At 48.7% G+C, this 13,941-nt stretch overlaps 1 long non-coding RNA gene across 1 annotated transcript in view; it reads left to right on the top strand.

Moving 5' to 3' along the window:
• The window catches only part of LOC144180618 (uncharacterized), an 18,473-nt gene extending 5,095 nt beyond the window's left edge, over positions 1-13,378 (top strand). Inside the window, exons 2-3 of the long non-coding RNA XR_013324477.1 lie at positions 12,479-12,505; positions 13,317-13,378. This is a non-coding gene — a long non-coding RNA (uncharacterized LOC144180618). The remainder of the gene's footprint in view (positions 1-12,478; positions 12,506-13,316) is intronic.
• Positions 13,379-13,941: the final 563 nt, after the last annotated feature.

Raw genomic sequence — 13,941 nt, 5'->3', positions numbered from 1 at the left:
CGTACATACAGCTCTTTACATTCGTCTTTACAAAAAGGGACCCCGACATACCCCCGCGGGAGGGGCACGAGTAAATGCAGAGCATTAGCGGCGTTACGCGCGTGGCGGTGGCGATGGGTGTTGTAATGGTGGTGGTAGCTGTCGCGGTACTAGTTGAAGGTCTTGCTTCCATCGCTTAGCAACTGCGACAACCGCGACGAGAAGAGAGCGAAGCAGAACTGGAGTGCGGCTGACGCGCCGACACCCGGGTTTATATTCCCAACGAACGCAGTAGAGTGAGAGGAGGCGGAGAGAGAGCGCGCTATCACGCCACCGTCACGCCAGGACGCGCCCGCACCTGCTGTTGCTACGGTGCTTGCAACGCGGGAGCGCGCGCTGCACCTGTTGTTGCAAGCGTGTTGAGGGCGAGGAGGAGTGGGGGAGAGGGCGCAGCTGCCGTGGTGCGGGCGCCGAGTTACGGACGCATAACATCGTGAGTTAAAGAAATGCTCTGCATTTAAAATAAAAAGGAAGACCTTGAAATTGATGTTAGAGTCTAGCTCCAAGTGCCTACAAGTCACTTGAGCATCTCGCGCTCCCAGCCTAGCTGCGCTACGCTCCTAGTGTACACAATCCAGTTCAGCGACAACAGGCGAGACCGGGTTACCGCACCAGGACCCGCCAGTTGCTCGGTACACAGCTGTACACTTGCGACGCAATCCTCAAATCCAACTCAGCCTTTTGCTATAGGCTTAACCACAGCCGCTCGATGGAAACTAGGACCTAGTTTCCATCGAGCGGCCGTGGCTTAACGGTCAAGACTCCACGTTTCCCATGGATCTTCCCAGCTCGAATGGTCTGACAAGAGTGCCTATTTTTGCCAGAGTTGGTAAAACATTGGCATTTTTTTCTCTCTAGAGCACGCCACTCCAGCTTCCGCACATGCGTAGGTCAGCGCAATAACTTACTTAAACAGCTGTCACTCAGACGTCTGCCGAACAATGAATTAGGCACCACCGCTTACGGACGTAATGCCTGTGCATTATTCTCGCCGATTAACCAGCCCGGGTTGGTTGGAACGCCCACTAACGGTGAAGAATGGGGCGGAAGTTTACGAAAAACAACCATTTCCTCTGCGGTTCACAACAGTGGATTCTCAAGGTAAAACTCTCAGTTACTCAGGAGCGCTGTGGGAATAGGTGGTCTCCTTTACTCCACTCCCGGCATCTTGCACGAACACGAACGTAGCCGCTGGGACCGCGACCGGACGCCCCAGCCCACCGTGCACACTTTCCAGACGAACCAACGCCTCCAGACTCCGCGATAAAATCACAAATATTCGAACGTATTTTCCCGACATTCCCGCGGTATACAAAACGGGGCTCTAGCGTATTTTACTTAGAGAGGTGTGGCTGAATGCGAACGATGTCACGAGTGGCCTTACACCACGGCTGGCTCAATTCGACCTTCCTCGTCCTGCTTGAGTTCCCCTCTTTGGATCGCCCGTATCACACTTCCCTTATTCACAACCAATACTTTTCCTCTCGCACTCATCTTATCCTTCCGTCTCCATGGACCCGATATCCTTCCCTCCATCTCGCATCATCTGGATTAGATGCAGAGCATCTGATTCACTCGCCTTGTCCCTCCGGCGTCGTCGTCGTTGTCGTCGGCATTGTCCACCCCTCCCCCATTCTCCTCGCCGCGCCAGCTGCGCTCTCCGCCGCTCACCGCCTCTCCTCTCCGATAGCGAACACTCTCTCGCTAGGGGCATTGGATTGGATTCGATTCGATTAAATTGGATTGGATTAAAGTGGATTGGCTTGGCTTGGCTTGGATTGGATTTGGATTGGATTGGATTAAAGTGGATTGCGTTGGATTGTGTTGCGTCATAGCCGCGGCAGACGCGCTCGGGCCGGCGCATGTGCAGTACTCTCTCTTCCACGGTTTCCTCTCCTTCGGGCGCGCTGCGCATATAACCGGTGTGCCGTTCTCCGGCGAAGCAACATCCACGCTTGGCTCAAACACCTGGAGTCCACGCCGCTTTACAAGTACGCCAACGTCGTCATCGACTGGGACCGGCTTACGCAGCCCCCTCAACGTTATGCGCGCTATAAAACTCGGTCCCTTCGCCGCTCCGCCTATGCGTCGCATCAACACACGGGTTCCCGCGAGGGGAGGTGGGAGTTTTTTATTTAATCACTGCCCCAATTTACTCCATCCCCAACCCGTATGCTATGCATTCCACCTATTCTTCTCTTCTTCGTTCTCTTTCTACCCCACTCCTATTCTTATTACACTCCTCTCCCCTTCCTCTCATAGAAACATTGGCCCCCTCTGCATTTACTTGCTCATTATCGCACCTTTCATATTAATTACCTCATTAAAATCACACTACTCTTTACTTTATCATTTGCTTTTGAATCATTCCGTCCCAATCTCTCTTCCGTTACTCTTTCTTCTTACCCAATTCTGCACGCTCTCCTCTCACATTCCCTTTTTGATTTTGATTTGATTTTTATTCTTGCGCGAAAAAACAACAAACGAATCACTTTCGCGCAAAGGGAGCCGGGGAAAAAAGCCGTAAAAACAGCTTGACCAGCCCCAGCCCTCCGGTGCAACAGGCAGCAAGCGGCATTGGCCAATATTAACAAAAATCAACACAAAAAAGAGACTGAAGAAGCAAGCAGCCAATGCAAATAAGTAAAATGCGCACAAAAGAGTAAAAAAACGCTCTTTGATGAGTAAAATAACCGCTTATACATTGCTACAACACGACTCAATAACATTTAACAGGGCAGGTAATTGATAGTGAATTCTTTCTTACCCATAGTTCGTTCGAACTCTTTGAATTTCCAAACGTTCATTTACCCGCACCTCTCGAACTTGTTCTTTAGTCTTCAGCCCAGAAAGTTGTATCATGAACACGTCATTATTCTTAATAGCTAGTTGGTGTCGTTTTAAAAGTGTAGAGTGGTAAAGTTCTGTTACAGGTAATAGGTTCAAGGTCTTAAAAATAGGTTTCGTATCGGCGTCGTACGCAGCATTAACAATTGTACGACAGGCTTTCTTTTAAATTCTGCAGAATTTTTCTATATTGCTTTTTGTTGTTGTACCCCATACCAAATATGAGTACGTTAGGCATGGTAAAAAAGGCAGTTATAAAGTAACAGTTTTATTTTTTTAGGGAAAAAAATCTGAATTTACACATGATACCTACTGCTTTAGACAGTTTGTTAAGAACAGCTTCTAGTTGGTCGTTCCAAGACATGTCCTCTTCTAGAAGTACCCGAAGACTGTTTACTACCCGAACAAACTCAATCTTTTTTGACCCACGTCTGAGCTCGACATCTTTCTCAGCAGGTTTTCGCATTTATGGTCAAGGAATCTGCTTTACTCGAGCATCCAATTCATTTAGCAGCGCATTACCTGTTTCTATGAGGTTGCCGAGGTGTTTTCCTGAACAAAAGAGGCTCATGCCGTCCGCATAAATGACAACTTTGGTTTTTATGTCAATATTAACAACATGGTGGATATATGGTAAATTAAATTGCGTCCTTTCCTATCCGACACACCCCCTTTTATTCCCTCGACGACTCTTATCTTCCTTATTATTCACCTAGCCTCAAGGAGGGCGAGGGGGATTAACTTTATTTTCCGCTTGTTACAAAAAAAGTGCAGTTTGCTTGCGGTGGGAGGCGCCGCTATTCCTGAGCCCCTGTGGCTCTGGCTGCACTCGTGGCCCGTCCTACCAGCTGCCGCTGATCTTCCGGGCCCGAGCTGAGCGACGCAGCTTTTCACTGCTCAAAAGCTGGTTTGGGAATTCAGGGAATGTACGGAATTCCAAGGCAGGCCCACGTAAAAGCGTATACTCAGGCATATTCTATTGTGAAGTAAGGGCATTTGTTTGAAGGGTGTATTGTTGGGTAAATTGCTTACAGCCTACCTAGGTGAGGGAAGGTGTTTGTTTGCAGCTAAAATTAGAATGTCACCTCTTCCCTTGTTAAGGATTTGTTCGGAGGACGAAAGGCTTGTCGGGTGAGTCCATGGTGCTGTACAATTTAGTTGTATTGAAGTAATATTGGCTCCAGGTAATATTCCTCCAGTGGCGCCCTGAAGGCATGGGCTTCTCAAATACCTCGAGCATAAGACACTCACTTGTGTGCAATCTCAACTATAACATTAATGGCAGATATAACTAACAGAGCTCCAGCACAAAATTTTCCACTTTATGTTGGCATTCTCAATATTGTACAGTCGAGTCCACTTATAACAATAGCGGTTTTAACAATATATCGGATATAACAATGGACAGCCGCGGCACCGTCAGCTTTTCATTTTATTCTATGGCAAAATAAACCGCTTATAACAATGCTGTCATGATGCAATATCGGTTATAACAATTAAATGTGGGCCCTGGAACCAATCCTGAACGAAACAAAAATGCAAAAACGCTGCGACAATGCCACCCCAACCCCGCCTATTACGCAAAAGGGCAAGAGAGCATCCGCGCGGCGGCCAGCCGATAGCGCACTTGGCCTCGCACGCGGCGAGTGCGCGCCGAAGAGGTTCGCCTGCCACCGCTGCTTTCGCCTGCCGCGGCGACGCGGAGGAGGCGGAGCAGGACCGGATGGGCGCCTCTACGGGCAGTGGGGCAGTCCATTCTGAGGGTGCGCCGCCTGTAGAAAAAGCACCGGGGCGCCTAAGCCGCCGCAGCAGCAGCGCTGTGTGCACTGTGCCGACCTCCCCTATTCTTCGCTAATTTGGCCACGTCTCCAGCTCCGCCATTTGCACGTGTTCCGAGTCTGGTGCTTACCAGCGTCGTTTTCCCTGCCTGCTGTCACTTTTCCTGTCATGTTCCTGTCATGCTCATGTCATGTCATGTTTATCATGTTCCCCTCATTAAATGCTCTTGTTTCTCACGTTTTCTTTGTTATTTTCGGCATAACCTGCTTATAACAATAATCGGTTATAACAATGATATTTTCATGGCACCTTAATATTGTTATAAGTGGACTCGACTGTATTTCCATTCAACCACTTGACGCTTGTACCCAAAACAAGGGTAATATTACGGAAACAGAAAAATGTATCAACAAAACTGGTTAAAACTACTAAAATTGATACTACGCCTCATACATGTTAACATGTTTATATTTTTGTTAAAAAGTTAACTTCAGGCTTAGTTAATGCAAAATACATGTGCATGACAAAAATGCGTTGAAATGTTTAAAGACGCTATTCTTTCTTGGGCTACTCTAACGCAAAAATTTTGGTCTCTGTCTGTCTATCTGTCTGTGTCTGCCTGTCTGTCTGTCTGTCTGTCTGTCTGTCTGTCTGTGTGTCTGTCTAGAGAAGCTGTGCACCAGTCTTGTGAACTCAGAGCCAAATCTCAACGTCTAAGTACGCTGTCAATGTTCATACTTGTAAATATAGTTGAATAAGAACCAGACAATATGCAAATACCGGGCATGAAATCAATACTTAAGTAATATTTGCTGTTTTCCTTTATTTAAAAAATATGCATGCTTGGTTTTTGTCCTAGCAAATAAAATACTATATCGACTGCAGAAACCCGTCGCCTCTCCCTCACCAGTATAGCTCCAGGCGGCATTTAAGAAATCAAACAGCAACAAAAGGTTCGGCTAGATAGGTTCAACGTCCCGCTTAAGCGCTTAAGCCGCTCGTGGAGTAGCGCAACACGGCCCTGAAAACGTTGTCGTAGGGTGCCTCGCATCACGCGCGTCTCCGCTGAACGGCAGCGCCAGCATCGAGGCACCCGACTTGGAGCAGTGGAACGCGGTAAATGTAAATTGACGTGAGCAAACTTCTACCGTGTTATCTTGGGAGGAACGAGACGGGAGAGGAAGCGCATGAGCGGGGAGCCGGTACAAAAAGGGAGGTATTTAATTGGTAGGCGCGCGAGTCGACTATCGTTTTTTGTCCACATTTGCAACGAAAGGAGCAATACGCGACCATTTTTTTTAAAATCGCACGCGTTTTGGCTCCTTTCGGAGCAAACGTCGACGAAAGTCAATGGCCTTTCGTCAACTGTTGCCAATCAATGCCTTCTTTCATTTTCCCGCTCGCGTCTCATGTTCCTCCTCTCCCGTCGTGCTCCTCCCTAGGTAAACACGCTAGAAGTTCGCTCAAGTCAATTTAAATTTACCGCACTCCACTGCTCCAGGCCGCTTGCCTCGATGCCAGTGCTGTTGTACGGCAGAGACACGCGTGAATAGGGGTGCCCTACTTCAACGTTGATACATCTACGTTGCCGTACCGAACGTGCGATCCAAGCGGAATGTGGAACCTTTCTAGTAGAACATTTCGTCGCTCTTTCTGTTTGATTTCTTAAAATGCCGCTAGAAGCCATTGTGGCAACAGCGACAGCAGGCGGCGGAGTGAATGGTTTTTGAGGCAGGAGATGGAGTATTTCCTTTGAATCAAGCGTCTATGAATTTGTTATAAGGGAACTTTTGTCTCATATTTGCGTAATGCATCGCGCTTCTTGAGAAATGCCGACAAGTATGAACATTGCAACCGGAATTAGACGATTAGTTTTGGCTGTGGGCATATAAACCTATTGTTCAGCTTATGTTCACTTTGGCCGGCTGCGGGAATGGAGTTACAGACGGAGAGACATACAGCCAAACCAAACTTTTCGCGTTCAAGCAGCCCAGGAATGACTATCGTGTTGAAAACTATAACAATACATTTTGGCTCCGAGCAAACCACACGTTATTACCATCGATGGCGCTTCCCTCCGCGGGCTCTCTCAAGCAGTCTTTTTGACGGCGAGGGGCGGCACCGCGCGCCTTGAGCCCGCCATTGTTATGCGATTACATATTTTGGAGGGAAGTCTTCAGGTGGAGGGTTAGGAACCGGGAACGGTAACAGGCGATGCCTTCATCGAGGTCCGGAGAACGGGCTGCCTATCCGCCGCACGCAGACAGGCACCATGCAGGGGGCTCTTGGGACCTTACTAAGCATAAGGTTAACTCCAGTTAACTACTGCCCCCTTCCCTCAAATATATTATGCCGTATGATATTTTCAAACCATTCTGTTTTGGAACACCACCCTCCTAAAAGACGCCCACTTAAGCACCATAGATGTTTTTATACCTGTCGTTTAACTATAGCCAAAAGACTTACAGACTTCCATCTGTTCCTTGTTATATTACCTCTCCAACCTGAAACAATTGTCACGGGAAAGCCGGTAATAAAATAGCCAATTTTCTTATTCCATTACCGCCTGTAAACCGAACGCCAAAATGTTCTCATCTGGACACAAGTAAATAAAAGCGTGTACTGAAGACCAATCTGAGGAACTGTTGAGTCAAACGAATATGTGCGACTTCGACGCGGCTGTATCCGCACACCGCACCGTCGACGCATTTAAGGGAGTAATGTTAGAAGCAAACCATTCGTACTAAACTCAAGAAGTCCTCTGAGGGCTTCTGCAATACAGGTGTCATAACAGTCCCGGAAATAACCATCGGATGCGATGGCAAAATAATTAGAACCAACCTCGGTAGCTTGACCTTTAAAAGCAGCACTCATCCGGGATACTTCAGTGCAGCAGCCTTCATTCATTGTGCGATCCGCCGATATATCCGAAACTCCCGTGCATGTTTCAAGTATCAGCGTTACGAACATAGCACGAAAAGTGTGCCTATCACGCCTTGCTAACTAAAAACTGCCCTAGTAATGTATTCAAATACCCGATCTGTGAAATGCCTTCCTTTGGGACCCATTAAAAGTGACCAGAAAACCTAGTGTAAAGTAGCTGAACCAATCACTTTTACCGAGGCCGGCAAGGAACATGCAATGTTTATTCGGGCGGGTATGCGAAAGCGGCTCGCTGGGGGCGCGGAGCGGCGGCTTGTCTTCACAGGTACCAAAGTTAGCCCCACTGACCTGCTGCTGCCCTCGGATTCCGTGAGGCTGCCCAAAGCCGCGGACGATGTTCGACGACTTGGGACCATAGAGTTTCATACTAATATATACCACAGGGAAATCTGTCGCTGCAGTCGCGGGACGCCGGGGGGCGGCGCCATTTCCGCTAGCGATATTCCTCGCATACTTGGCTTAGCTATCCATATGGCTTCTTTTTTGTCTCGAAGCCAAAATCAACAAAAAGGGGTAACGCTTGTTGGTCGTGCATGAAGCTTCTACATAATCACTGACAAATTAAGCTTTCTGGATGTTAAATTTTATAATAACAAAACAAATTTGGTGAACGTTCTACAGTAATATTGCTGCTTTTTCGCAGCTAGAGTGAACTTTTTAGCCTGTTTATGAGCCATGTCAAGGACAAGTGGAACTTGCCTGCCCGGTACATGTCGGAACGCTCGCCGAAGCGCGGCTCCCCTAGACAGTGGCGCCAGACTTCCCTCCAGTATATATTAGTATGAAACTCTATGCTTGGGAACCGCCTGTGATAGTGGCGTCCACTAGCGCTCCTGGGAGTGGATCTGTGCTTTAGAGTGTCGCTCATCTGTTACCGAGGGCACAGGGAGCAATTATGTCGAGGCCTCCGATTCCGCTTACGCGCAGCTCCTGACCTTTGCTCAGAGCTTTCACAGCCTTCCATCCCGCACGCTGCCGCAACACGGCAACTACATTTCTTCTGTGGGAACTGCGATATTCGCAATACAAAAATGCCCCCAGTTCACGCTATGAAAATGGCTGGACTGCTAAGCTGTAAACGACACCCACAACGATTACTCATGCGGCGTCACTTGAATTCCCGCACGTGGCGTCCGCTTTCTGCTTCCACCCATCACGCTCCTGGCCTCCCTGAATTACTCCTGCCTTTAGGAATTGAGCAGGGGTTTGTTCAATGCAATGCAAATTTGCCGCCTTGGCAGTGCTCGCGCGCCCCCTGCCTGAACAGGGCGAGCAGGAGTTCTGTTCTTTCTTTGCTTGTTTTAATTTCGCACGTGCTGGCACTTTGCAGTTTGAAACGCGCCGTCTCTGGCGGCAACTTTGAGCGTCTTTCGGAGGGTGAGGAGGACCGCGACACCGTGTACAGTCAAACCTCGTTATATCGAACAGTGTGCGAACCGTGAAATAGTTCGATATAACTGAAATTCGATATATAAAATTTGATCAAAAACACTTCAAAATGCAGCGCGATTCAATCACTAAAAAGGCAACGACAAGAATGACTACTCACATGAAGCGTTAAAGTGAACTATTTATTCCCAGGGGGAAAAACCTGCAGCAGCGTTGACTGTTTCTTCGAGTTGACTGCATGTCGTACCACAGCCTGCTCCATGGTTTCCAAAGAGTCCACGAACGCGAGACCACTACCCTCCATTCCGCCGAGGTAGCGGCGTAAAAGTTTCACGGCGGCCACAGCTTCGCCCGCAGTTGGGAGCGGAGCGGGGTCCTCGGTGGTCGAAGGGCCAGGTTCGCCCTCCACCGTCATGAAGTCAGCTCGCAGGTGACCTCCGCGGCGATTTCTACGTCGGTTAGTTCAGCCGTGGTCCCCGTTTCGTCATCGCCGACGAAATCGTTGATGGTCATGCTCTCTGGCACAGCACCCACAAAACTTGAGAACTCGCTCCACGTCTTCGAGCGCAGGTTCTTCGAAATCCTCAGACGTTTCATCTTCCTCGGACGATTCCTCGGCACCGACGACGAACCGAGCGTGCCTAAAGCAGTTGGCGATCGTCTCCTGCTTTACGTCATCCCAAGCACCTTTGAGCATTTGAATGGCAGTTAATAGGTCGATCTTGAGGTCTTGGCCCATTCGCAGCTTGAGGAGCAACTTTTCGATCAGTCTTCAGTTGTAGATCGCCTTGAACGCCAGAATTATACCCTGGTCAGTTGGCTGTAGTTTTGACGTAGTCTTCGGCGGCAAGAACTTGAGCTCTATGTTCCTGAGCGGCACGTCCGTGTGGTGTGCCAAGTAATTGTCGACGAGGAGGCACGCCTTGCGCCCCTGTTCCGCAAGCTGCGTGTCCCAATCGTTGAGCCATTTTTTGAAGACGTCGCGCGTCATCCACGACTTCCTGTTCCACGCGTACGTGACAGGAATGTCGCAGCGGTTGCGCATGCAGTGCGGCGTCTTAAACTTGCCGATGACAAGGGGCCGCAGTTTCGTGCTGCCGTCCATGTTGGCGCCCAAGAGGACTGTTATGCGGGCTTTGTTCTGTTTGCCGGCATGACACTTCTACCCTCGGGTGTCGAGCGTTTGCCGTGGGAGCATCTGCCAGAACAAACCTGTCTCGTCTGCGTTGAATATTTCCTTTGGGTCGTATTTTGCAACAACGCCCGGCCATTCTTCGTCCAGCCACTTCTTAATGCTATCGTCGTTGGCGTCCTCGCTTTCGCCAGAAACCGTCTTGCCAACGATCTGGTAGCGAGCTTTAAAACGTTGCAGCCATCCACTGCTTGCGGCGAAGCCTTCAGCTTGGTGGATGAATGCGAAATCATTCGCTTTCTGTTGGAGCATAGGCCCCGACGACGCAATGTTTCTGGCTCTGGCGTCCAGGAACCACCTGTGGAGCGATCTTTCGACGTCTTGGAAGGCTGGTTTCCGAAGATGGCGTGCACCGCAGTGCTGGCTTTGTCCCGCTTTCGCATTGATGTCACCTTTCGTCTTGAGCAGCGTGCTCAACGTACTCCGCGGCATATTGTACGCTGCGGCAACGCTGGACTTCTGCTCTCCTTTTTCGACGCGGTGGATGATTTCCAGCTTGGTCGCAAACGTCAGTGACGTTCGTTTCTTCAGGTTTGCCGCCATCACCACGCCGCACGCGGCTGACACAGCGCCTTGCAAACACAGTCACGTAACTGCGCGAACAGTGTCCGCTAGTTTAAACCACGCACGACGCTGAAAAGTTCTTTAAGGCGTTGAGGCTTGAGCTTATCGACTGAAACAAGACAAGACGATGACTGAAGCTGATGAACAACGACTAAACCAACTGGTGAACCGGCTGAGCCTGAGTCAGCCAACCGCGTATGCCGCCTAGCCTGAATGGCGCTACCGGCGCCTCAGGCATGCGTTTGAGTCGTAAACGCCTGCTGCACCACCGCGATTCTCCCCTGCGTTGCGGGAAAGCTTGCCGCCTGTCTCCGGAGCGCGCGCTTTCGGCCGGCGCTGAGTTCGATATATCCATTTCTTAACCGACCGAGTTCGATACAGAAAATTAAAAATGCATGTAATTCTTTTACAAAACTGACAATGGTTCGATATAAGCAATAATTCGATATACCCGTGTTCGATATAACGATGTTCGACTGTATTTGACATCATCTCTCTCACTGCGCCCCCTTCACTCTTGCTTCATGCGTCGCCGGCAAAGAGCGCCATTCCACTCCCTAGACGCTGAATCCAAACAACAGTCGGTCTCCTCCTTTTACACGTGTGGGCGTAGCTTCGTTTTGTGGAGGTTATTATATCGCAAGAGGTCTCGCGTGCGCTGGCCAAAAATACAACAGCATACGTCATTGAAAGAATCTTAAAGGACATCACTAGCCCTAAGTCGGGCAGCCTCACCACGTTGTTGCTGTGAATGATTTACGCAGTTGATCTGCGATGTGTTGGGAATTGCCGAATCCAGGCAAGAAAAAAAAAGGGCGTAGCTTAGTCGGCAAGACAAAGGGCTCTCGCACCTCTTCTCTACGTAGGTCAAGGTTCGACTCCTGGCGCTTCCAGCAATTAAAAAACTAAGAAAAACTAACATACGCGCAAATGTATGTCGCTTGTTTTGAAATAACATGAGGATGCAAGAAAGGTAACTTTCGGTTTTTAGGTTTCCTTTTGCCTGTTGTTATGCAGTGTTCGCAATTATGTTTTTTTATTTTGAGGACACGTCATAAAGACGCATGCGCTTGTGATTGAGTATTTAATTGTAATTATTTTACTTCCTTTGAACGTCGACCTGTCACGACCATGTTGGAGACCACCGCTTTGTCAAGCCGTAAACAAGCGGGTTTTCCTCCGGCCACACCCATTTTTCACTCAGTGCTGTACTGGTGAAAGTCAAAACATTCTGATTGATTGCATTTCAGTAGCCACGGTGTAGCCACTAGCAGTAGTAGCCTGAGATGTATGTTTGTGTAGACAGTAGTAGCATGGGAGTTTTGTGATGATGCGGACACGAAAAGTTTCTTGGCTGGGTAGAGGTATGCTGACTCGCAGTAATAAAAATACAATGTAACGACCGCACTGCTGGGCAACGGGGAAAGTGTGAAGTTTTAGCTTTGGACGTGAGGGTGGTGCTTGGCGGCATATCAACATGGCCCTCCGCAGAACTGGCGTAGTGGTAGAACAGTCAAAGTTACTAGCGGCGTAGAGCTGGGATGGCCGCTCAACGGCATCGAACGGGGAATTGATACTGTCCCATTCCCCACTTACAGGAAAAGCTTAGACCCACTGAATGTTATTTGTTTCATTACAACGTTTTGGCATGCACGAAGTCGGCCAACAACAAACCCTGCTTCATTCACCGATTGGCTGCAACTATTTTCTTTTATTTTCTCGCAGGAGGATCGGAGGAACCGAAAGACGAAGGTAAGACAGCATACGGGCAGCCCTTTTTGCTTTCTTTAGCGGCCGGGTGCAAATACCGCTCGTCGTTCGGGCAATGCGCCATATTCAAGAATTGTGGCTAGTGCCGTCAGCACTTCGGCTCCGCCGTCGTGCCCCTCACGATACACAGGACGCTAAAGTGGAAAGAAAATCACTGCCCAGGAGTGCAGAACTGTTGATGTCACCAAATAATTATATCAAATGGCCTTAGCCTTTTTCTCGAATAAATGATCCGCTGAAGTATACATCACCCGGTTACCCCTAAGAAGTAATCACCTTTGTATTAATTGTTGTTCAGCAGGACCTACATAAGTGAACCAAATTGCCCAATTATCAATATCGGTAGAAATGTTGGCAATTGAAGAAGAATGGCTTAAATGCAGCAATCTCAGGTTAGTTTTTATTACATCAGAACGACGTCGGAAAAGGCCCTAGAGGAGGCTGAAGAGTTTGGAAGAGCAAGCGGACGCTTAGCGGAATATATTTAATCTGTTCGCTATTATGGTGTGGGGTATGACGGTTACCATGGAAAGCCCGTGCAGGACATGTCGACGTGGAAAATACGTAAAGTCGTGCTTCCTTGAGCAGCATGCGAGCGCAAGCGTGCGGCGGCACCAGTGAGTAGTGTGGCCATAGAACGCGGCTGCTATTTGTGGTGTCGCAGCAAATTTGGCATATGGTCTTCTTTGCTGAGAGAACGTACCCCAATTGGCTTTATTGCTTTTATTCGTGTAGAAGAAACCTGCTGCGCAGGATGCAGGCCGTTATCCAATTTGATTCTTGTTCTCGGCAGGCGGCAAAAAGACAACAAAGGCAACTACGAACGCGACCTCTGGAGGTGGAACTGGAACTGGAAGTAAGTGACGTAACCGGCTCTGTTTCTACACTGGAAACTCGCACCGATATCCTCCTTGCATGTTTGATATCGCGCCCGCTATCCTATTGAATTGATACTACTTACAGTTTGTTTCATTCTGACGTTTGCGTTCGCATTTTCCTTCAGACATAACGTGCCGATCAAGCGCATTACATTATGGCTTAAAAGGGTTTTTGTAGTACAAAGTGGTTTATACTAGGAATGGCTGCTACATGCATGCCTACGACATCCCTTTTAGCAGAGGACACTGACAAGATACTGTAGTTCGTAAAATTCTTGTATGTGGCGAGATGGGAGCGTGTAGGTATTTCTTCGTAAATTAAAGCAATAAAACTGTACGCCAGTCGTTCTTTTGGCACTTACCACCACTGTAGTTTATTTTTTTCTGATGGTGTCAGCTCAAAAATTAATTGCCTGTGCAGTGTTCACTTCTCCAAAATCAGCATTGAATTTGAGGGAGGGGATCGTCACAGGAGTTATCCCGCTCAGGGAGGAAGCTTTCAGTACTTTCCCGAAAACGGCGAGAAGAAATCCCACCACT

Source organism: Haemaphysalis longicornis, unplaced genomic scaffold (assembly GCF_048455015.1).
Source record: "Haemaphysalis longicornis isolate Haplotype H1 unplaced genomic scaffold, Haemaphysalis longicornis Haplotype H1 scaffold_4, whole genome shotgun sequence".
Taxonomy (NCBI): Eukaryota; Metazoa; Arthropoda; class Arachnida; order Ixodida; family Ixodidae; genus Haemaphysalis; species Haemaphysalis longicornis.
This window is presented reverse-complemented; position numbering and strand designations above follow the sequence as displayed.